Genomic DNA, 24279 nt, shown 5'->3' with positions numbered 1-24279 from the left:
GCCTCAACATTAAAATATGCCTTTCTATTTTTATGCTACATTAATAAATGTTATGAAAAAAATTCAGCATACCTGAATAGGTGAAATGAAATACTAGATCCCTGTGAAATACCCAAGGGTTCTAAGAAGTTAGATTGTTACAACTGTATTTCATATAGCCAAGACTAAAATAGTTTCATTGTACTGCAATATTCTTATCTAGGTAAACTGTACTCAACCATTTCATTTAAGCCCACTAGATTTTCCAAGTTTTAATAAGGTTTAGTTTTTCTTTTCCTTTCTTTTGGAGATATCCCCCAAATAGGCGTTATATTCTTTTTCACTTTGAGCACTAGAATCTCTTAATTGGAGAGAAGTATCTCATTCCACAGCACAAAAGTACCGCAAGTTGTTTCAAGAAATTGCAAACAGAACATTTAGACTGTGTCATCACATTAAGAAATCGCTGTATTAAGGCACATTCCTAAGCAATTACTTACATATAACTTTTCTCTTTTAACTCCATTCCTGGAGAATAATCTTTAAAGCCCATCTTGGAAAATGTCACTTGTGGGTTTTTTTGTTTTTTGTATTTTTTCTGATCACGAGCCATTTTAAAAGCTTTCAGAAACCGATATAGTGTGAAAGATACTGTGGGGTTTCTTAACATCGAAAATGAGGACAATGCCAGAATGATTAGTTAACTTACTAAACAAAGAGGGAAAAGGACACATTTAGGTTTGCTTGCTGAACAACTGGAAAGATTCAGAAAGGTTAATGTTTCTACATTAATGGTCATGCAATTGGAAGTGACTTTTAAAATAGATAATTCCTGAAGCCCAGATAGAATCTTAACATTCTTGTGGGTTTAAAGATAAAATGTTTCAAAGGACTGGGATGAATTTATTAAAAGAGAGGCTGCGAAGAGAGTGGAGGGGCTGACAGGAGGGGCCACACTGGAGAAGGACACAGAGGCACACACACATGTGTACGCACGCACGCACCCGACTGTGCACACGGGCCCCCAGCAAACTGGCCTCACTTCTGAGACCTGAATATGAGCTAAACGCCTGCTCGAAAGAGTGTGTTTAGCACACGTCAACGTAGCCCAAGAGAAGGGGACAGCTACTGAAGAGAGAACAGATGCACCATCAACCTTGAAACGGAAGACAGGGGCTTCGGCCTGAATGCCACGGCTGGAATAGAGGCTATAAATGAATGGAGAGGTGACTGCCAGCATATCACGCGCCTATAAACAGGGATAAGAGAAGAAAACTAATTCGCCTGGGAGAACCTAGTGGTCCAGTGGTTTTCAGCAAACGCCCGGGCAGGGCTGGAGCCTAACAGCCGCCCACCTCCCCCAGCTCTGTTTTCACTCACACGCCGTCAGCACAGTCTTACCTTTTCGGGTGCCGTCAGGGCCACTGCCCTTCTCACCTCAGGCCCCCTTCCGACCCTCCAGCAGAGGTAGAAACGCCTTCCTAGGAGCCCCCTCTCCCCGGGGAGGAGTAGGGAACATCGGGCCAGGCCATCAGGCTTCCTAATCCCGCAAGGGGAGGAAAGGCCCACCTGCATCCTCTCAGAACAGCCCACGCTGTGGGGCACACAGCCTGTCCACCAGGTACTATCACACCTGTTTTTACTCTCGAGGAAACGAGGCCTATTCTAGCTCATTCAGCTGACAAGCAGCAACGTCAGGACTTAAAATCAGTTCTGGGGCTTCCCTGGTGGCGCAGTGGTTAAGAATCTGCCTGCCAATGCAGGGGACACAGGTTCGAGCCCTGGTCCAGGAAGATCCCACATGCCGCGGAGCGACTACACCCATGCACCAAAACTACTGAGCCTGCGCTCTAGAGCCCACGAGACACAACTACTGGGGCCCGTGTGCCTAGAGCCCGTGTTCCACAACAAGAGAAGCCACCGCAATGAGAAGCCCATGCACCCCAGCAAAGAGCAGCCCCCGCTCGCTGCAACTAGAGAAAGCCTGCGCGCAGCAACGGAGACCCAACACAGCCAAAATAAATAAATTTATTTTAAAAAAAAATCAGTTTTGCTTTCCTCTAAAACTCAGGTGCTTTTAATCACCCCATGATGCCACATCAGAGTTCTAGTCCTAATGGCAAATCCTTAACAAATGGTGGCAAGAATTTCTGACAGAAGCTGGTTTTAGAAATTCTGGTTGTGCTTTTTCTTTCCCCCCTTCTGTCCATTCATCCTCTCCCTCCTTCTAGTCTTCTCTCTCCCTTTATCTTTTCTTTTTTCTAATCTGAAGGGGCAGCTTTAGCCCACAACTCTTAATATCCAGCCTTCCATCTCTGATATGGACAACTGAAGTTTTCTGCCTCCTATATAAGGTGCGGCCTCAGAGCCCTTCCCCTCCCCGTACACCCTCTATCAGCCTGGCTGGCCAACCCCATGTTTGTAGAAGTTCTGTGCCAGGCCCACATTTCTGTGCACCTATTACCTGCTTTCAGAGTATCTGGAATACTGTGCCTCTCAGGAAGCAAGGCACATCACCCAGGCTGCCTGCACTATTCCTGCTGTGCCCTTTCTGGATCTTTTTGGCTTGCAACGCGTTAAAATCCCAGGCTTCTCATTTTTCTTTCCCCTGCTGAGAAAGAAAAAGAGAAAGAATGTTCAGATGGGTGGATGCAGGACATGGACCCTTCCATGTAGGACTCCCCCAGAAAGCAATTGAAAATTGAACACATGCTTTAATTTTTTTCCATTTCAAGCCTTGTGTTTTCCAACAGAAGAAAATGTTCTCCATGGAAACAACTATTGGGATAAAATATGGGAGTGAAGGTCAGAACAAGCTTGTGGTGAAGTAACGTGAATAGCAGAAAGAACAATCTGGTTCACACCTGGGGCCCAGGCTCTTCAGATGGGCGGGGAGCAGGGAGCGGGGTGCGGGGCCTGGCCGGGCAGGGAGGCCCAGAGGGGGCGGGCCGGGCCCAGGTGTGGGCTTGCCTCTGTTCTCTGGATGCTTATGTGAGGCTGCCTTTTGCTCCAAAATCTTCTGGAACCTAAGAAGAAACATGATAAAATAAATGGGCTGACCCCAGGAAAGGCTGAGCCTTTCCTGGGGGCAGAGTCTTTTATGGGGGCTGAGTTTCAGGAAAGCCCACCCAGCTGTCCTTACCAATGGTCCCTGGAGCTCTGTTTATAAATAAATTAGGAAAATAGGACTAATGGATCAGAAGGGTGAAGTGTAAAGCCGTAATATCTGCGTACACGTGTGTGAGCATGAAGCCTACTATTTCAGATACGTCAAGTGTGTTTGGATCAGGGACCTCAGACGTGGCTCATGCATTGCCTCCTCCGGGAAGCCCTCCCTGACTGCCCCCAGCACAGTCTCCAGGGTGGATTAGGCCTTCCTCCCCTGTAGGCAGCACCCACTCAGCATACCCAGCAGCGCCTTTACCTGGTGTACTTCTCCAGCTGTAAACTTCCTGAGGACCAGCGCTGGTTTTGGTTTTTGGTTTTTTGTCTTCACGGTACAACACCTAGTCCAGGACCTGGCACACACTAGGCCTTCAAGACCTGTGTGCTTGGAAGTGAAGCATCTTAAGACTTCAGGTAGCTGCATGCAGGGTAATTAGTGGTTTATATCCAATTGCTCTGGAGCCAGACTTCTTGGAACAAATAACGCTCTTAGCCTGTAGGAACTGTGGACTCTTAGACCTTAATTGCCTCATCTTTAACATGGGGGCATGATTGGCACCTGCTTCTTTGGACTATTGAGTGTTGAATGAGGTAATTATTTCAAGAGCTTAGCCCAGAGTCTGCCACTTAGCTTAGTAGGCAGTCCATAAATAACAGCTAATCTTCCTGTATTGTTCGGTGGAGGGGAACTTTCAGAACAAGAACCAATGAACTCTAGTTCTGTCCCTACTTTACCTCTAAACCAGGTTTTAGAGACCGCCTCATCCTAAATCCTGTTTCTGTGTGGCGTGGTCCAGCTTTCCTGGAAACGACATTCTAGTCACTTACCAGCAATCTGAGCTCCGTGACCAAGGCTCGTGACTGCTCAGTGCTCAGGGAGCCAGTTTAACTTTGGCATTTCCAAGGAAGCTGACGATATCAGCCTGATTCTGTCCACTTAAGGACAGTGGACGTTATCGCACTTCTGTGCACTTAAGGACTTCTTGCTGGCTGCTGGGTTACAGGATGAACATCAGACAGATGGAGTGTTGTTTGCTTCCTTGGTGCTTCCAAATCTCTAAATACGTCACAGATTGGGAATTTCTCAAAATTAACATCCTCCATTACTCACCCCTACCCCCTGCTAAGCCCATTAATTATTACCTCACCAGCTCGCATAACAATTTTATGCGATGGGCAGGCTAGCCTCCCTTTCGTGGATGAGAAATCAAAGGCCCAGAGAAGTTAAGGGAATTCTCAAGGTCACCTTGAGAACAGTAGTGGGGGGGGAGGGGCACTGTAGAACTCAGGACTCTGGACAAAGAAACCAGTGTCTTATTTTATAACATGTTTTGGCAACGTTAGAAATATTCCCTTCCTTAAAACCTTTCAGTACTATAGCAGAGACTGCTATATCCATTTTCCCCTCTTTCTTAGTAATAACGCATCCAATTTTTAACCAGGCACACGGGCAACGGGAGAAAGACTATTTCCCAGCTTCCCTCGCCGATAGATGTGGCTACATGATTAAGTTCTGGCAATGAGAGTAAGTGGAAATGATGTGTATCCCAAAAGGGAGAAAACATATCGTCCCTCCTCCTTTCTGCTGACTGCCATGTAGATATGATAGCTGGCACTCAAGCAGCCATTTTGAACCATGAGGTAGGGGTAAACTCTGTCCTGAGGATGGCAGATGAAAGGTTGAAGGTGCTAGTCCCTGATACCGTGGACAGTCATCCTAGCCTCTGAGGGATCATGCAAACCTTAGTTCATGTGGGGAAGTGATATATTTCTGCCTTGTTTAATAGATTGCTATTTGGGGTTTCTGTCACTTGCAGCTGAACCTAACCTAAACAAAACAAGTGGTTTCTACTGCACTAAGAAAAAAATCTTAGATACTCAATGAGGGCTGCCATGCCCTGCATGACCCAGTCCTGGCTTACTTTTTCAGTTTCGTCTTGCATCCCTCTCTCATCCGTACATTTTAACCCCACTCTCCTTTTTTCTCATGTGCTGTTTCTTCTGGGTGGAATGCTATTCACCTGGATAATTCCTGCTCATCATTGGGGTCTCAGTCTATGTGCCCCATATTCAGAGAGGCATTCTTTGACCAAGCTTCTTTTATGCTCTTCCTTTCTGGCACCTGGCTTTCCAATGTGGAAATATATATTTTATTGCATGGTTAATTGTTTAATGTCTGCCTTAACTACTAGATATTAGCTCTAAGGACTAAGGGACCCAAGGCTGTATACCCTGGCTGTACACAATGCCCACCCGTGGCAGATCGTAGTTTCCAACGATGCTGGTAACAATATTTCCCATCCCACATACGCTTCTGCAGTGTGATTTTCCACTCTCCCATCAAGGAGTAGAAGCTATTTCTCCACCTCCTTCAATCTGGGTAGGCCCTGTGACAGCTTTCACTCATAGGCTATGGCAGAAGTGACACTGTACCTGTTCTAGGTGTGGCCTTAACTGGGCTGGCAGCTTCCACCTTTGGAAGCCAGTTGCCATGTAAGAAGAGCAAGTACCCTGAGACCACCATGCTGTGCGAAGCTCACGCCAAGTGGAGACGGCCTGGAGGGTGAAATACCACGTGAGGGGAGAGGGAAAGTCCATGGGGCACCTGCTGTGCGAGGGAGCCGCCCTGGTCGTCCAGCCCAGATGAGCCTTTGGATAAGTCTAGCCCCAGCCACGACCTGATGGCAGCCACGCGAGACCCAAAGCAAGGATCCCTGAGCTGAGCCCAGCCAAAGGACACATTTATAAGAAGTAATGATAAATAGTTGTGTAAAGCCATTTTCTTTCGGGGTGGTTTGTTAGGCAGCGATAGATAATGTGAACCTGGGTGCAGAGTAGGCAACTGGTAAATATTTGTCAAATGAATGACGGATAGATTTGTTCTTTTCATTCTTTGATTGCTGGAAGCTAAAGGTCCACAGTAATGCTGAGACAGATCTAGAACCGGTGTGTCTTCTAGGGTGGAGCTCTGGCTCTGGGCCACACCCTTCCTGGAGGCCCGTGATTTGATCCTTGCGAGACTAATGCAAGAGGATGATTTCTCCGCAGGAGTGGGTCCAAGAGTTGAGGACACACGTGGGAGAAAACACTGGGGGTGTCAGCTGGTTGTCACCGGCCTCCTTGCCTCCTGCGGCACATGCCATCTTTAAACCGCCCTAAACACACCTAAAATATCTGAACAAGGAGTGAGATGGGCTGGAAGTGAGGAAGTTCATGAGATACCAAGAGGTGGTGGTGAGACTCAGCGTGAACGATGGCCACGGCTGTCTCTGGGCAGTGGGGTTATAGGCTGTTTCAAATACTTCTTCCTTTTGCTCATCTGCATTTCCCAAATACCCTTCAAAACAGCTCTTACTGTTTTACTAAAAATAAGAAATATATTTGTATTTAAAGACTTCATTTGTGCTCTGAACTTTGCAGAAGGTGAAAACAACCAAACCAAACTGAGATAAGACAAAAGAGCTACACAAAACTCAGGCCCCCAAACTTCATTCTCAGCAGCCAATTGTTTTCTAGTCCTAAAGGCCATTATTTCAGGAAATAAATAAATAAACATACCCCAACATAGCTTATAAACGACAAACAAGAGTGAGCGTCAGAGCGGGGTGCAAAGGGGGAGGCGGCAGCCTGGAAACCAGGTACAGAGCATGCCCCCGTCGTTATTCTTCCGTGGAAGATTTGGTTTGCTCAGCTTGGGCCATCAGTGCCCCATCTAGCAGCATCCTGGAGTCATCAAGCTCCCTGATTTATAATTATCCAGCTTTACGTTGGTCTTTGGAAACTAGTTTCGTCATGATGCTCCTTGGTGTGATTAATTATACCTTATTAAGAGACTAACATATATTCTCTAGAAATGTAACCTTTTCTAATTTGGGGGGAGTAATTTTCAGCACAGCCAGCTCAGGAAGCACGTTAATACTGAATCACCAATGGAGAATCACTGCTCCTAAAGTGGGCAGCTAAATCTGATGAGTAAGAAAACCCAAAAGCAACAACAACAAAAAACTTGACAAATTAGCTTGGGAAGGGAATCACTGTCTTTTCAATAGGATCTCCCAGGATTCTCCTAAGGGCAAGTTCAAGACTGTTTAACCACATTTTATTCAAAAGACATGTATTGACTCTTGCTTGTTTTGCCTGGAGCTAGTTGGGCGACTGGCTCCCGGTAACACGTGGCATTCATTTATTCATTCATTCACTCATTCTGTAAGAAGTTAGTCAGCACCTATTCTGTGTCAAGCATTGCTCTACGTCTAGATTCTCGTGTTACATCAATGAACAAGACAGACATAAATCCCTGCCCTGGTGAGCTTACATTCCAGTGGGAGGGGAGAATAACTATAAACCTTATACATAAGCAAATGATCGAATACATTAGAAGGTGGCAAGTACTGTAGAAAATAAGGAAATGGTAACAGGATAAGGGGTATCAGGAGGACCTGGTGTGTGTGTGTGTGTGTGTGTGTGTGTGTGTGTGCGCGCGCGAGACTTTATAGTTTTGCAGTTATTAAATAGGGTGGTGTAGTGGGTTGAATAATGTCTGAAAGAAATGTCTGAATCCTAACCCCTGGAACCTGTGAAAGTGACCAACCATATTTGGGAAAAGGGTCTTTGCAGATGTAATTCAACTAAGGGTCTTGCATCAGAGTTCTCTAGAGAAACAGAACCAACAGGATAGAAATAGAAATAGATATAGGTATATAGATGGAGATAGGAGTTGTAGATAAGAAGAGATTTATTATAGGAATTAGCTTACACAGTTATGGAGGCTAAGATGTTCCATGATCGGCCGTCTGCAAGCTGGGGAGCCAGGAAAGCCAATGGTATAATTCAGTCTGAGTCTGAAGGCCTGAGAATCAAGGGGCTGATGTCTTAAGACCGATCCGAGTCTGAAAGCCCAAGAACCAGGAGCGCTAATGTCCGAGGGCAGGAGACGATGGATGTCTTAGCTCAAGGAGAGAGAAAGCAAATTTGCCCTTCCTCCACCTTTTTGTTCTATTCGGGTTCTTGACAGCGTGGTGGGTGGTGGCATGCTCCTGTTGGGGAGGGTCCTCTGCTTTACTCACTCTACTGATTCAAATGCTAATCTCGTCCAAAAAAGAGGTGTGGCTGGATTTGAATCCGGACATTCTGGCTCTGAGGCTAAGGCTATAAAGTCCTACATTCTCATCAGTGGTGGACAGAGATTCCTCAACAAACCTGAAAGCTCCTATTTGCAAAGAATTACAGTGTCACAGTTGGTGCATATATACATACACACATGGCATAGAGCTGCCAAAGGTGAAACAGTGTTCAGTTTTGAATTTTAGTTTGCATGTGTGTGTGTTTTAACTTCCCTAACCCTGAGCAGATGTGTTGCAATATGGAGCAGACTGTTTCCAAGATCGTTATGACAATATCTGGCAAGTCCTTTGCCTCTCCTCCAAGGACAAGAATATGAAAAGAATGTATATACGTAAAATACATATATATACATATGTATGTATAACTGAATTACGTTGCTGTACAGCAGAAACTAACACAACACTGTAAATCAACTATACTTCATTAAAAAAAATAAAAGAGGGACCGTCACTAAAAGTTATACAGACATCAAAAGAATAATAAGGAAATGTTATAAAAAATCTTATATCCATAAATTCAAAATCTTCGATGAAAGGGACAAATTCCTTGAAAGATACAATCGACCAAAGTTCATTTAAGAAGAAATATAGAACTGGAATAGCTCTATATCTATTAAATGATGTGAATTCGTAATTTAAAACATTTCTACAGGGCTTCCCTGGTGGCGCAGTGGTTGAGGGTCCGCCTGCCGATGCAGGCGACACGGGTTCGTGCCCCGGTCTGGGAAGATCCCACATGCCGCGGAGCGGCTGGGCCCGTGAGCCATGGCCGCTGAGCCTGCGCGTCCGGAGCCTGTGCTCCGCAACGGGAGAGGCCACGACAGTGAGAGGCCCGCATACCGCAAAAAATCAAAAAAAAAAAAAATTTCTACGAGGAAAAAAAAGAGATAGAGTCTATTTCCCTTCCCTTGGATCTTGCTCCAGCTAATTAGAAAATGGTGGAAATGACATTCGGGAACTTCCAAGGCATTCCTTAAGCTGCTTTTAGTTTCTGCTTTCACCTAGGAAGAGCAGCCACCATGGAGAGAACTCGAGGCTATTCTGCTAAAGAGAGGGGACGCCTGGAGAGAGAGGCCCCGGAGGACCAGACAGAATGAATCCAGAGAGGCCACAGGGAGAAGCACGGAGCATTCCAGACAGACGGGTGAAGCCATCTCGGATCTTCCAGCCCAGCTGACCTGTCAGCTGAATGCAGCTGGTGGAGTGAAGGAGCCCATGCCACATGAAGTAGAGTCTTCACACAGAGCCCTGCCCAAATTCCTTACCCACAGAAACATGAACAATAATAAATGGTGGTTGTTTTAAACCATTACGTTTGGGGTGGTTTGTTATACAGCAACACATAACTGATAAACTCTATCGGAATCCCCTCTTTCTATTCCTGAGGAATGGAAGAAGTCAAGATTGAGCCTTTTACCCTGACTCACAAACCTGCGAAAGACCTGGAAGGCCTGGGCTGACCTGCTCTGTCTCCACTTACCTTCATGTACCCAATAAAGGAGATCTAACTTCGTTAAAAGCTACTGCTCTGACACCAAAATATTATCCGTGGATTTCTCTGGAAGATGTGGTTATAGGTAATTGCCTGCATTTTTCAATTTTTCTAGAATTAGCAAAAATTGCTTCAATAATGAGGGCAGACATGCCATAGCTCTCTTCCATAATTACGGCAGCCACTCCCAATCCTTTTCTTCTTTCCTGTAGGGCCTTAAAGAGACAGGTACTCACTTTCCTAGTCTCCCTTGCAGCTTGAGGTGACCAGGCAGCCAAGTATTATCCAATAAGATACAAAGGCAAGACTGCTGAAGGGCTTTTGAGCAACAGTTTTCCTTTCTGGAAAAATAGAAAAGAAAAAAAGAGCTACACAGGAGAACTTTCTCTTGCTCTCCTCCCTCTGCTTCCTGGCTTCGGATGTGGTTATTTAAGATTGGGATGTTTGGAGCTCCAGTACCCATCTTGTAACCATGAGGCAATAAGTCTATAGATTAAAAAAATGTCTGCTTAAGAAATAAAAGAACAGAAGGATGGAAAGCACCTGGCTTCTCCATATCTTGGTATCACCAATAGTTGCTAAACAACCCTGAGATTTTCTACCTGTTCACTCCTTGTTAACTGACAAATGTATTGATACTTACGGCTTAAACCACTGTAAGATTTTTTTTTATTACTTGCAGCTGAAAGCATTCCTAGCTGATACAATAATCCTGTGGGTAGTTAACATTCCATTACCAGTACTAATTTTTTTCCATGTAGCTAAATCCAATTTCTCGCACTTGTAAATGAATCCTTTTCCTCTTATTTTGTCTCAGCGGAGACAAGGACTTGCTGGTAATCCATCTTTGCAATGTTAAACCTGTTAGATATGTAATGGCTCTTGTCAAGGGTTAAACTTTAGTTACAATCCAGTTTATGGGACCTATTTGTCTATCTTCAGCTGTGGTGTAAAACTCCTAGTGGCTTTGGTAGAAGTGGGTAGGTGGCATGTGTCCTGTTGCCTTTCATCTTGGCTTCCCCAAGCAGGATGGCATCATGCCCTCACTGGCCACTACACCCCCGTACAAGTAGGCACACTCAGGAAGGCACGCAGAAGGTCTGCACAATTCTCCAGAAGCAAAGGTAAGGGAAAACCCAGGTTAATCTCAGTCACAATGACCTAAACCATTTAGAAAACCTAAAATAGTTTTCTACCTTTATTTTAACTTTAAGTTATGGCAATTTGCAACATATACAAAAATAGAAAAGTATTACACACCCTCATGTACCTAGCATTCAGCTTCAACGATTATTAAATCATGACCTTTCTTTTTTATACTATACACCTCCCCACTTAACTATTTCCCATATTCTTCTTTTTTTTTTTAAATTAAAATTTTAGCCATGCCTCGAGGCTTATGGGATCTTAGTTCCCCGACCAGGGACTGAACCCGGGCTCCTGGAGGTGAGTGCCGAGTCCTAACTGCTGGACCGCCAGGGAATTCCCTTCCCGTATTCTTTTGAAGCAAATCCCACACACATCATTTCATCTATATACATGTCAGTACGCATCTCTAAAAGCTAATGAGTCTTTAAAAAATATAACCACAATATCATTAGTACACTTAAAGATAGTTCCTTAATACCATCAAATATTCTGTCAGTGTTCAAATTTCCACCGATTATCTTTTTAAGATTGATTATATTATATATCATGGTTTTTAGTTGACACAGAAGTAGCACATACTCATTGAAGAACTTTGGGAAATCATGAAAAAGCACATAGAAAACAATTTAGACTCACGTTCCCAGAGCTAACGCCAGTCTCTATGGTGCCATGTATGATTAGAAAAAGATGGTCCTTCCCTACAGGGCCAGCCCTGTGCCAGGGTGTCAGCCACTGCTGTTCTCCCAAGGAGATGCTCTTGCACGGCGCACAAACTGGCCATTGTGTGTTCGTGGCCCTGAGTATTTCATCGATGTCTACATTTTGGAGTATAGCCTTCCAGATTTTCAATGGATATATACCTAATTTTTGCATAATTGTTTTCATACTGTACATTCTGTTTTGTAAGCAGCTTTTTTCACTTAATAGAAGACCACAAACATTTTCTCATGTCATTAAATTTGCTTCCAAAGCGTGATGTTCTGTGGCTGCCTAGGGGTACACTGTGTGGCTGTACCGTAATTGGTTTAAGCAGTGGCCAGTTGTTTAGACCTATTGCCTTTGCAGTGCAGTGCCTGCCTCTGGTAGATAAAACACAGGCAAGAACATTATGTCCTTCTCAGGAGGAACATTAAAACACACAGGGGAGTCTCTGCACACACACTGAATGATCATGACGTTTTAAATTGGTTCCACCCATTGGTTTGGGAAGAAAGCAAAGGTATGGTTCCATTTAGTTCAACTCATGCCTATGGGGAAGGGAGCATTGTCCCTTGATGTGTTTAGATTCCTAGCAATTCCACAGTAAACAAGAAGCTTTGGTGAAGAGCAGTGAGGCAAGAAAATAGAACACGTCTATGAGAACAGTTACTCCCAAAGTTATGCGACCAGGAGATTTGGGGTTTGGGCGACTGACCTCAGCCAATGTGTGAGGCTGACAGAAAGCAGTGGGCTCAGGGGTTCTCATGGACCAGTATTGTGGGTGTTAGTGCACGAACACAGCCACCCTGGATGCAAACCACCAGCTGACTGTAAGAAACCCCACAGACTCGGGAGCTGGCCCACGGATTCTTGGAAAATTGCCAGCGCTTGAGAATTAAGAAAAACATTAAGGTTAATTGCAAAGCATCCATTTGCCCAAACCCCCAGCTCACAGTCAGGCCAAGCCTGAGCCACAGTACTTTTTTTTTTTTTTTTTTTTTTTTTTTTTGCGGTACGCGGGCCTCTCACTGTTGTGGCCTCTCCCGTTGCGGAGTACAGGCTCCGGACGCGCAGGCTCAGCGGCCATGGCTCACGGGCCCAGCCGCTCCGCGGCATGTGGGACCTTCCCGGACCGGGGCATGAATCCGCGTCCCCTGCATCGGCAGGTGGACTCTCAACCACTGCGCCACCAGGGAAGCCCGAGCCACAGTACTTTTATGCCAGCTCTTATCTTCTGTACTAAGTCCACTAAATGAAAGGCCTCAGTTTAATGAAGTCATTGGGACAGGGTGAGCTCAGAGAGTAGATGTAAACCAGGAATTCCTAACCCCAGAGGCCACTCCCATGGGTCACAGAATTTGATAAGTGCCTTGAAATCCCTCAGAGGGGAAGGCCACTTACATGCAAATGATCAGAATTATGTTGGGCAGCCTAAAGAAGGATTAGGAGGAAAAGTCCTCCAATATTACATCAATTCGTAAATTAAAGTTCAGAAGTTGATAAGGAACCCAGGGCGTCTCTGGAGGGCACTCCTCCGGACAGGAGGAGGTACAGAGTGCCAGGCCCTACTCAAAGGCGACTTGCACACTAAACATGGTCTGGTAGGTCATCAGGAGTCCAGACCCATAATGAGCCATCTCTCATCACTTCCAAGGAGCTGCGTTTTCACCCAGAATTTCACTCACCTCTCGCATCAGAAACGCTATTGGATGATGTATTAGTTTCCCAGGGCTGCTGTAACAAAATACCATAAGCTGGATGACTTTAAACAACAGAAGTGTATTCTCTCACAGTTCTGGAGGTTAGAAGTTTGAAATCCAGGTGTTGGCAGGGCCATGTTCCCTCCAGGCCCCTACAGGAGGACAATTCCTTGCCTCTTCCCGTTTTAGTTGCTTCTTCCGGCTGTTCCTTGGGTTGTGGCTGTGTAATTCTAATGCTTGCCTCATCTTCAAGTGGCTGACTTTCTTCTATGTGTGGCCCTCTATCTACATTTCCCTCCTCCTATAGGAAACCATCATATTGGATCAGGGTCCCCGTAATGACCACATCTCCACTTGATTCCATCTGCCAAGATTCTATTTCCCAATAAGGTCACATTCACAGGCACCGGAGGTTAGGACCTCAACATTTCTTTCGGGGGATACAATTCAACCCATAACAGATAGAAAGTCAAAGGTCTGGGGTTATAGATGCAGCTTCATCGCCAATTGCTGTGTGATCTCGAGCAAGTCACTTACCATCTCTGGGCCCCAGATGCCACAGGTACCCTTGCTGCCTGCAGATTCAATGCAGTATGAATAAAAGCCTAATTTATTGCAGATTGGTAAAAGAGAAAGGACTCACTGTGGAAAGGGTCTGCCAGGGTGGGAGAAGTATCACAGCTCTGAGAGGCAATGCCAAGTCAGGGTGGAGAGGGCTGTGGAATGCACTTCCTAGCATGGCAGATCTGGTACCTCGAGTGCGGAATCAAGGGCACAGGATCCCTCCAGCAGCCAGGCCCTCAAGTAAAGAATCATCAGCAGAATTGCCATGCTCCTCCCTCAGGTACCCAGGGCTGCTAACCGCCGGGACAGCATCCATGATCATCAGTCCTAGAGCCCAGAGAGCACAGTCCATGACTCTGGGCTTCCAAAGCTCATCATGAAGCCAGCACTAACAGGTGAGACCCACTCAGCTCCGACAACTCAGTGTAATCAATCCAGTTACATACGTCTCCCCCTTAGCCCAGCTTAAATATTTAGACAGCCACAGCGAATATGCGTTCCAAATGCAGAGACTGGGAGTAGGTGAAAGGGTTTTAGCTCTGGGTGAGATTGAGGGAACTTGACATGTTATTGAATCGAGGGCCGCAGAAGGTGAAGCCGGGCAGTTACACATCCCAGGAATGCGGACGTAGCGCTCAGTGTGTATCTGAGGCCGACAGGGTTTAACAGTCTCCATCTGGGAACAATCACCCGCCAGCGGCAGGCCGATCCGCCGGGAGGGCTGCCCTGGCTGCACGCCCCCTCTCCCTACCAGGCCCTCTTCCTTCCCTCCCTGTGCAGCCGTGGGCTGTGGACTCCGAGTGGGATGGGGAGGTGGGGAGGACGCGAATGTCCCCGTTACTCTGCGGGACCGGCTGCACGCGGGAGTCCTGGAGAAGGCAGGGCTGGGGGCCGGCTCACCGAATGCCTGCAATTCCAGGAGCAGCGGGCTGAGGAAAGAATCCATTCTCCCCCCGTCCGGGAGACCTGGGTGGAATGCCACGGGGGGAAGGCCGTCTGGGATGCCAATGGCTCACCCGGCCGGCTGCAGCGGGCGGCAGTGAGGCCGGTGAGGGTAGGGGAGATGTGTTCACGTCCCGTCCCGTTTCGTACCTCTGGCTTTCTTTGTGCGAATGGGGGAGGGGGCTTTCATCTGTGAAGTTCAAAGCGCCGTGCACGAATTTCCTCTGCTAATCCTCACTCTGATCTGAATTTTGTTGTGTAACCAAACTGATTACAGGAATCTGGTGAATCGGGCGAGGCTGGGCCCCTTGGACAGGCTTCCTCAGGCTTTGCCCCAACGAGGCCCACCAGCCCTGGGGCAGGGCAGTGGAATGGGGAGGCTGATTTATGGCCTGGAGACGCTCGGAGGAGGAAGGAGGCTCCGGGAGCAGGTCCCATAGCCCAGCATAGCCCTGTTTTATACATGATGCTGAGGGTAGCCAGTGTGCGAAGACAGATATATGACTTCAAAATCTTCCTTCTGTGCCCCCGAATGACAGCTCTGACTACCTCCTGGTTAGCGCCACAGACCCTTCAAACACAAGCTCCCCAGCACTAAAGTCAGTATCTCCTCGCACCCTACTTTCTCGGGCCGGTCCTGCCCTTACACCCGGGGTCCTGGGACCTCTGCCCCAGGGCACTTGGAGGCCCCCCTCTCCTGCTGACTTTTGGCTGTGCCCCTTCCCACTGGGACGTGCTGACCCCCAAACCACCTTATGTTCCCAGGCCCTAGAATTCCCCGCTCAAACAGCGTCACGCTTCTCCCCGAGTCTGCGAAGGCCTCTGGGCCGGGTCAGTCCCCCAGAGGATGCTTTCTGCTTCAGGAGAAGCTGTTCGTGTGACCGGTGGTGTGCAGGGGCTGCGTGGGCCGGAGTGTCCGCATGCCTGACTCCTCATGATGCGGGGGAAGGGGCAGGCTTCAGCCACGGGCCCTGGCCTGTTCCGCTGTGTTATCCAGCCCTGGGATACACCACCAGCCAGCTTCTGAAGCCGGGAACCCTGAGCCAGAAACCCGCCTCAGGTCTGGATCCCTCCTCCTGTTCCAAACAGACGATCGTCACCAACCAGTCACCACGTTCTCTGGACGCCACCTCCAGGATGCCTCTCGTATGCCTCCCTTCTCACCATCCAAGCTGCCTCTGCCTCTCCTGCTCTCCTGGATGGAGGAACAGGCTCGTTGCCGGTTTCCCTGCCCCCACACTTGCCCCTCTCCAATTCCTCCTCTGCACTGTGGCCACAAGGATCTTTCATCCTCTGATCTTGTGACTTCTTTGTTATTCACAGTCTGAATAACCCCTGCTTGAACTTCAGCTCTCAACTTGGAGGTCACCCCTGTGGAAGCCTTCCTGACACTCCTGGATAGGGTCAAAGACCTGCCGAGGAACTGCCAGGGAGCCTCACACACTTGGCCCCCAGCACCTCTCCATCATGTATTACCAGTGCCTGTGAATTTCCTATACTGTGAGCACTGCGAGGGCACTGACATTGCATGTGTTGGTTCCCAGGTCCACAATACCTAGCGCAATGTCTTGGGCAGGTTAGATGTTAAACAAATATTTGTTGAATGAATAAAGGATCCAGACTGATGGTGTCTTTGCTAAGACTAGGTCCTAGGTCTCTTGTCGGAGCCAGGTAACTTCTCAGACCAAGAGTTGAGGGGAGTTTAAACATGGCTGTTAAGCTAAAGCATCCTTAGACATGTTCTGACATGGAACAAACTCTATTAGAATTCCTCTGTAGGAGAGTATAGTATAACAAAGATGGGAGAAATCTTAACATTCTCTGGGGGAATATTTGAGCAACAAGTAAATACGGTGCTTTATGAAGTGTTGTTTTTTGCTACGTGGGTGTGCAAGTTTGGGGCCAGAGCAGAATTGCTCAGGACAGAAAACTGGAGGCTGTGCTGCTACTAACAGTCCTCATTCTCCCCTTTCCCTCAAACCACTCCCAGTGTCTCCGTAGGTAACACAGCGTCCTCTGCAGTCAGGAACAGCTGTGTGGCTGAGCTCTGGCTATTGAGATGTAAGCAGAGCTGTTGTATGGGACTTCTGGGAAGGCTCTGTAAAAGGTAGAGCGTGTGAATGCTCTTTTTGCCCTTCCTTGGTTCCTCCTTCCTGTTGCCTGGCCTGTGGATGTAATGGCTGGAGCTCCTAGCAGCCATGTTGGATCATGGAGCAAACTTGAAGGATAAAAGCAATGAACTAGGATGGTGGAGCAGAGAGCTAAAGAGTTTGTGGAGCTACGACAGAAGCCCTCTAGACTTCTTTTATGTAAGAGAGGAATAAACCTCTTCTTGAAGGTACCGCTAAGATGAGCAATTAAGCGCTATTTCTTTTTTTTTTTTTTTTTGCGGTACGCGGGCCTCTCACTGCCGTGGCCTCTCCCGCTGCGGAGCACAGGCTCCGGACGCGCGGGCTCAGCGGCTACGGCTCACGGGCCCAGCCACTCCGCGGCATGTGGGATCCTCCCGGACCGGGGCACGAACCCGCGTCCCCTGCATCGGCAGGCGGACTCTCAACCGCTGCGCCACCAGGGAAGCCCTAAGCGCTCTTTCTAATTGAGTCAGGAGCCAGACGGTTAGCTTGCCTGGGGTGGCTCAGTTGGGTGTGCTCCTGATTCCCAGCCCAAGGCTCTCTTACTTTTTCTTCCTCTACTTCCCTCTTCCCGTGCTGGCACAGCCCCGGGAACCCAAGGATTCCTACGGGCTGCCTATAAGCAATTCCCTTCCACCTTGGCAAGGTGCACCCGGGCTCAGGTAGTGCCCTCGCGTGCAGCAGGAGATGGAGCGCCAAAACTATTACTAGTAGGGGAAATGCAAACGTAAGCAAGACTCTACAAATGTTGTAAGCAGAGACTCTTTCTCAGAAGTTTGGGGCTTCTCGTCGCTACGGAACCTGTTTCCTGGAATAAACAGATGACGTGTGATTGTTTTCTTGAAATTGTAGACAAAGAACACCACCAGGATAGGCTGTTCAGAGCACTCTGTACAGCTCTTGCAGGGACTCAGGGTGTAAAGGAGAAGTGGGGGGACTGGAGGAGATACCCGTGTTCCAGTGGGAAAGGGAAACAGAGTAAGGGGAGCGAGGGCAGCCTTGCCACTTCCCAGCCCCTTCACCTCCTGTGCGGATCCCCCCCCTTCTGACAGTGCCATCACACTTCCTGTAAGGGCCTCAGCGGTCACCGGGCCTCTCAAATGTGCGGCTGTGGAGCCTGGAAGGGAGGGCTGTTCACGGACTACTGTGAGAGCACCTCCGAGGACAGGAGCCTGAGGGCTTTGAGAAGTGGGGCGACTTGCCCAAGATCACAAAGCTAATTGGCAGGGTCAATTCAACAACAACAAAAATAACAGCAACCAAGAGCTATATTATTGCTAACACAACATGAAATAAAATATACCTTAATTTGTGACAGACGTTCTTCTGTGTACTTTACCCATTTCAACTCCTTTAACCCTCAGAATGACCTCACGGGGCACTCAGACACCCATTTCACAGATGAGGAGACTGAGGCACAAGTAGGTAAAACTTGCTCCCGAAGCCAGCCTGCTGGTTCATGGCAGAACCAGGATGGAGGGCCTCTCACTCCAGTGTTCCTTCTACCACAGCACAGGTGCTTTAAAAAAGGCCTCCAAACTAGAGTAATTTCTGAAAAGGCAAACTCTTTTAGTGTCTTCCTGTGATGGCATGCCTCCGTCTGCATAGGCCTGGGAGAGAGAGAGAATTCAGTGACAGGCGGGACTCACAAGTGGTGCTGGGGAACAGGGCCCAGAAGCAGAGAAAGCTTTGCTTCCTCCCTCCCTGCTCTGCTCTCATCCTCTTCCGCGGCACAGAGCGCCTGGATGGGCAGCTTGGCAGGTAACATTCCCACGGGGTGGTGTGAGCAGGTGACCTTTGCATATCTCCGCTTGGGGACCGGTGACCCTTTGAACAACAGGTGCACTGATAAAAGCTGGTGCCTTATTTTTACAGACAGGATCCTGTTTGAAATGCCCGAGAGGGCTGTGTGTGAAGCTTGACTGATAGCAGGTCTGTGGGGACTCATTCATACAACCTATTATCACCCCCTACTTTATCTCTCTTGAAAATGTGGGTTTTTGATGTGATTGTTTAAATTTGAGTATCTCTGTATTTATGATTCTGAAACACCAAGGGTGGGGGGCTTCTGGAGATCAGTGACATTCCCTGCAACAGGTGAGTGCTCGGGGAATGTAAGAATGGATCTGGCCCAGGCCATTAGGGAGACACCCCTACGTCCAGTGGGGAGGCCCATGCCCAGCGTGCTTTGTTTGACAAATATTACTGAACCCCTTCTCTTTTGCATCTCGACTCCCTGTATGATCTCATAGCTTGAGTGACATCTTTTCACCCATGACTCCCAAAATTATATCCAAGTCACTCAACACTTCCACTTGGATGTCCAGTGTCCAGTGGACATTACACACCAACATGTCCAAACGGAGCTCCCATTGGACATGAAAACGAAAATGCCTCACCCACAGCTTCCCCATGTCAGTTAATGGCAACCATCTTTCAAGATTTCAAGCCAAAATCCTTGGAGCCAACCTTGACTTTCTCTCTCTCAAACCTGATATTCAGATTCTCAGAAAATCCCACTGGTTCGAATTTCAAAATATTTCCAGGATCTGACCACTCTCACCACCCTCCCTGCTACTGCCCTGGTCCAAGCCGCTCTCTTCTCTCACTTGGATTATTGCAGTGGACTCTGACTGGCCTCCCAGCTTCCACTCTTGGTCTCTTCGTCTACTCTCAACATGGCCGCCAGAACAAACCTGTTAAAACGAAAGTGAGATCATGTCAGGCCTCTGCTCAGAACCTTCCAGGGGTTTCTTAACTCCTAGAAGGAAGGCATAGTCTTGCTGCATGCCCAGGTGCCCTGTGGTTTGCCCCCTCCCTCCCCATTCCATCACAGACCTCCTCGCCTGCCCCCCACCCAGCGCTGCTCTGCTCCAGCCTCCTTCCTCTGCCTGTAGCGCCGGGACCACATCAGAGCCCCGGCACTGACGCTGCCTCCTGGAACCGCCCCCGACGCCCTCCCCACCTTGTCCACCCCCAGCTCCCTCACCTCCTTCAGGTACTTTCTCAGCGAGCTCTCCCTGACCAGCCTCTCTAGGATTTTACCTTCCGCTTGCACTTTATTCCCCCTTCCCCCGCCAAGGTAGACACTGTTGTCGCCGCACCCAGATTGTTTCCTGGGCCAGTGCACTCACCCCAAGCTGCTGTGAGTGTGGCCGCCAATGGCTCCGAGATGCCCTGCTTCTCTGGGGAATTGTCCTCTACCAACAGGCTCTGCCTTGGCTGAAAAGTTACAGCCCCTTCCTCACCCACCCCAGGGCAGCCCACAGCCAGGAAATGCCCTCACAGAAAACAGTATTGTTTGCTGTTACTGAAACCAAAGAACATATACTGCCCAGAAACCAAGCCCAGGAAGGTAACTAGGTCGCTGACGAGTCAATAGCACAGAAACTTCAAGATCTGAGCCCCACCTGACTGATTCCGCATCTCCAGTCCCTTAGTCACTCCTGGCTGGCAGCAATGCAGCCTTGCTGGAACACAGCCCTAAGACACCCCTGTGAAACGTGCGAGAATTAACCTCTAGAATGAGTTAGGCAATGGCCCTCAGCTGGCTTTGGCAGGGCTCCAGCTCAGGAAAAAAGGAGCTTTCCCCCTTGCCCGTGGCCGTTCCTATCTCTGCCACACGTTCTGATCCCTCACCCCAATGAGGAAGCACAGCTTCACCTGGGTGCCTTCTACCGAGTACCTTTCTTCATCCACCTAGTTTTCAGATCCCATCTGGAGGCAGATTCATAGACTTCCCTTGTTTACCTTATCATTTGACTGAGACCTGAGTGGGCAGACTGTGGGAGGCCAGTAGTCCCAAGAGGAGCTGACAGATGCCTTTGGACAAACAAGCAAGCAAGCTGGGCTACTGGCAGATCATCCAAGATAGGGAGGAATAGCGCACTGGGATCAGAAGCCAGCTTTCATAGGCTGGAGAAATTAGATGAGAAGGTGGAATGAGCTTGTGGGCAACAGCATTAGCAGTTCAAGACTCCTGGCTTGACCACCAAGGTCAGGATTTGTGCAAGTCCTGGGATGCATAGAGGCCTGAGGACTCATTTATTCCTTCAACATACATTTGCTGAGCACCTACTATATACCAGGTGCTGTTTTATCTACTGAGGATGCAGCAGGGGACAAAGCAGACAGAGTGACTTCCCTCCTGGATGGACATCTTAGTGAGAGAGAGATGGACAAAGTTAAATATATGTTATGTTAAGTGAGCACTAAGAAGAAGAAAAAAACAACAGGAAGGTCTTAGGTTGGGTTCCCTAGAAGCGGAGCCTGAGACAGGGATTTGGTGAAGGTGGGTTTTTTTGTTTTGTTTGTTCATTTATTTTGAGTGAGAGTTCTTAGATGAAAGGGAGTGAAGGAAGCAGATAATGAATGGAAAAAAGTCAAGAAGAATGTGGGCTTAGGTCTGATCCACGAGAGACTCTGGAGTATTCATATAACTCTTACACAATTGTCCCCACCTTGAAGCATGAAAGCCAGCACCTTGGGTCCCCTTATCTTTCAGTCATTGGCTGTGGGCTGCCCTGGGTTGGGTGAGGAAGGGGCTGTAACTTTTCAGCCAAGGCAGAGCCTGTTGGTAGAGGACAATTCCCCAGAGAAGCAGGGCATCTCGGAGCCATTGGCGGCCACACTCACAGCAGCTTGGGGTGAGTGCACTGGCCCAGGAAACAATCTGGGTGCGGCGACAACAGTGTCTACCTTGGCGGGGGAAGGGGGAATAAAGTGCAAGCGGAAGGTAAAATCCTAGAGAGGCTGGTCAGGGAGAGCTCGCTGAGAAAGTACCTGAAGGAGGTGAGGGAGCTGGGGGTGGACAAGGTGGGGAGGGCGTCGGGGGCGGTTCCAGGAGGCAGCGTCAGTGCCGGGGCTCTGATGTGGTCCCGGCGCTACAGGCAGAGGAAGGAGGCTGGAGCAGAGCAGCGCTGGGTGGGGGGCAGGCGAGGAGGTCTGTGATGGAATGGGGAGGGAGGGGGCAAACCACAGGGCACCTGGGCATGCAGCAAGACTATGCCTTCCTTCTGGGAGTTAAGAAACCACTGCAGCCTGGTCCTCCATCAGTTCTGTGTAAACCTAGTTTCCTTCAACACATTTACTTTTGCTTCAGTTAAGCACAAACTCTGGAGTGAGAAAACTGGATTCAAATCCCAGTTCCACCACTAGCTAGTTCCACAATCTTGGGCAAGTTGCTTAAGCTCTCTGTACCTCTATTTCCTCCTCTGTAAGAATGTGTACAACCGGACATACTAGTACCTACCTTATAGGATTACTGGGAGGATTTAATAAGTTAATATACAGCAACACTCAGAATTGGTCAGCCTTATTTAATATGGGGGTGGGGGGACCCTAAAGGGTGTGAATACCAGAAGGGGAGGCTCATGGGACCATCTGGGAGACCAGTTGCCATGTTCCTTGCAAGGAAACCAGTGTGTGGTTAGGAAGGGGGATTAGATGCTGCAAACCCCAAACAGAACACCACACACACACACACACACACACACACACACACACACACACACACACACACACACACACACACACACCCACACCCACCAGATATCTACTGGTTTCCTACCAGTAAAATGGGGAAATACTTGTATCTACCTTGCAGGGTTGTCCTGAGAGTTACTGTGGAGCTGGTTGCTTGGCACACTGAAAGCAATAAACAGATGTTAGTTGTTGTAGTTGTTTGTTAGAGTTATCAATTTGCTAGTCCCTTTCTGCCCTGATTGAATTCACCCTGTCAAGTTTCAGCTGTGCTTTTGCCCTAATTGGCATCTGCTACCTTCACTTCTCATCTTCTGGCCCCTCGGCCCTCAGCTCCCACTGCAACCATGGCAACTGTCCTGCTGCCCTCCCATCACCTGGTCCACGTCACCTCCTTCCTGAGAATGTGTGAGCGACTCAGGCTATCTTTCCTTTGCTCTCTTTGAATCCTTCTCTCTACCCAATTTCTCATCTTCCCCTTAATCATTTCTCCCTGTGAGTAACTGGTGTAAGTTATCCCCTGGAATTTCTATCTGTGCTAGATGTTAATAGGTCTTAGAAAAGAGGAACCCTAAAATCCTTCCGTGGCACTCTCAGTAGATGCAGAAGCGGGGCTTACTCGTGTAAAATGTAATGAAAGTTACTATACTCTCTAAGATAAATGCATTATTTTGTGATTTACAAAATAATTTCATATTCACCAAGGGGCAAAATTCTGTCCTGGTAACACAGTAAGAGCTGTTTAAATTCTAAAAGCTGCATGAAGTTGAGCTCTTGGAAGGTCGACCCTAGGGGCTGGGTGATCTCCTAGACTTTATGGAGTGTGTGGTGAGTTTAAGTGCTACTGTTTTTAGATTTTAAATCCTGCAGGCTCTACTCTGAGAATCCATTGCTTGCACGATGGGCAGTACACAACAATTCATTCATTCAATTATTCTTAACAAATGCACTGAAGAATCAGCTAGGAATCACTTACCATGCTGGGTGCTGTGTTACAGCTGTGAATAAGGCCGACTCCGTCCCTGCGTTCATGGAGCTCAGGGTTTGCAGTGCTGGTGGTGTGGAGGAGGTGAAAAAGATATTAAACTAATAATTACGCAAATATTTAATTCTGTCGTTTCACTCTGGTGGTTGCAGAGGGCAGAGCACAGGAGGTGAGGAGACTGTTTCACAGAATATCTGACCCCCTTCATCTGCCCCAACTTGCGCTGCCTTGTTCCACTCTCCCTGCCAGGGCCTGACCCCTGAAGACCGTACGCCAGGAGAAGGTCGGAGGCGAGGGCACAGGGAGAAAATCTAAGATACTTTTATACCCTTTCCCTCCCCGCCTGGGTGGTAGTGCGCCATGATTCTAACTCCCACCAGGCAGGCCTGCTTTGGTTTTCGCTCCTGTCTGGGGGCTCCTGCCTCGGCTCTGGTTCTCCCATCTCCCTTCACCCCACACCTCCCCAGCCTTCAGGTGGTAGTTGCTTCCTGCTGTTGCCAATTTCAGGACTGTCCCACCCCTGTAACAAATTCCTCGGCATGCACTCCCTGTTTGAAATCCACAGTGGCTTTTCTTTGCCTAGCTGGACTCAGACTGACGGAACGACTCTCTGTATTTTCAACCCCGTCTCTCACACTTGCTGTAGCGTCTGCTGCTGATGTGGGGCTGGGCTGTGACTTTTCATGAACAAGCAGGCAGCCCTGGGCTGCGGGCAGGGATGGCCCACAGCTCTGTGCAGAAAGCACTCGGGTGGCACAGGGACTGGAATCGTGATATTGATATTAATTACCTCCCTTTAGAGGTGAGGAACCTGTTCTAGAACCTCACGTTTCCTGATTCCCAGCCCCTTTCCCTTAGGAACCCACCT

General features: G+C 48.3%; 2 long non-coding RNA genes across 2 annotated transcripts; both read right to left on the bottom strand.

The window, feature by feature from the left end:
- Nucleotides 1-2045: 2045 nt before the first annotated feature.
- On the bottom strand, nucleotides 2046-14023 carry LOC132519850 (uncharacterized). Its single transcript, XR_009540323.1, has 3 exons — nucleotides 13951-14023; nucleotides 2844-3005; nucleotides 2046-2590 (listed from the first exon to the last, which is right to left on the bottom strand). It is a non-coding gene; the product is annotated as an uncharacterized LOC132519850 (long non-coding RNA).
- Nucleotides 14024-19552: 5529 nt separating this feature from the next.
- LOC132519851 (uncharacterized) lies at nucleotides 19553-23481 on the bottom strand. The gene is made up of 3 exons (XR_009540324.1): nucleotides 23403-23481; nucleotides 22544-22591; nucleotides 19553-19641 (listed from the first exon to the last, which is right to left on the bottom strand). It is a non-coding gene; the product is annotated as an uncharacterized LOC132519851 (long non-coding RNA).
- Nucleotides 23482-24279: the final 798 nt, after the last annotated feature.

The sequence above is a fragment of the Lagenorhynchus albirostris genome, chromosome 4 (genome assembly GCF_949774975.1).
Source record: "Lagenorhynchus albirostris chromosome 4, mLagAlb1.1, whole genome shotgun sequence".
Lineage (NCBI taxonomy): Eukaryota > Metazoa > Chordata > Mammalia > Artiodactyla > Delphinidae > Lagenorhynchus > Lagenorhynchus albirostris.
The sequence above is the reverse complement of the archived record's forward strand: the minus strand, read 5'-3'. Positions and strand labels throughout refer to the sequence as shown.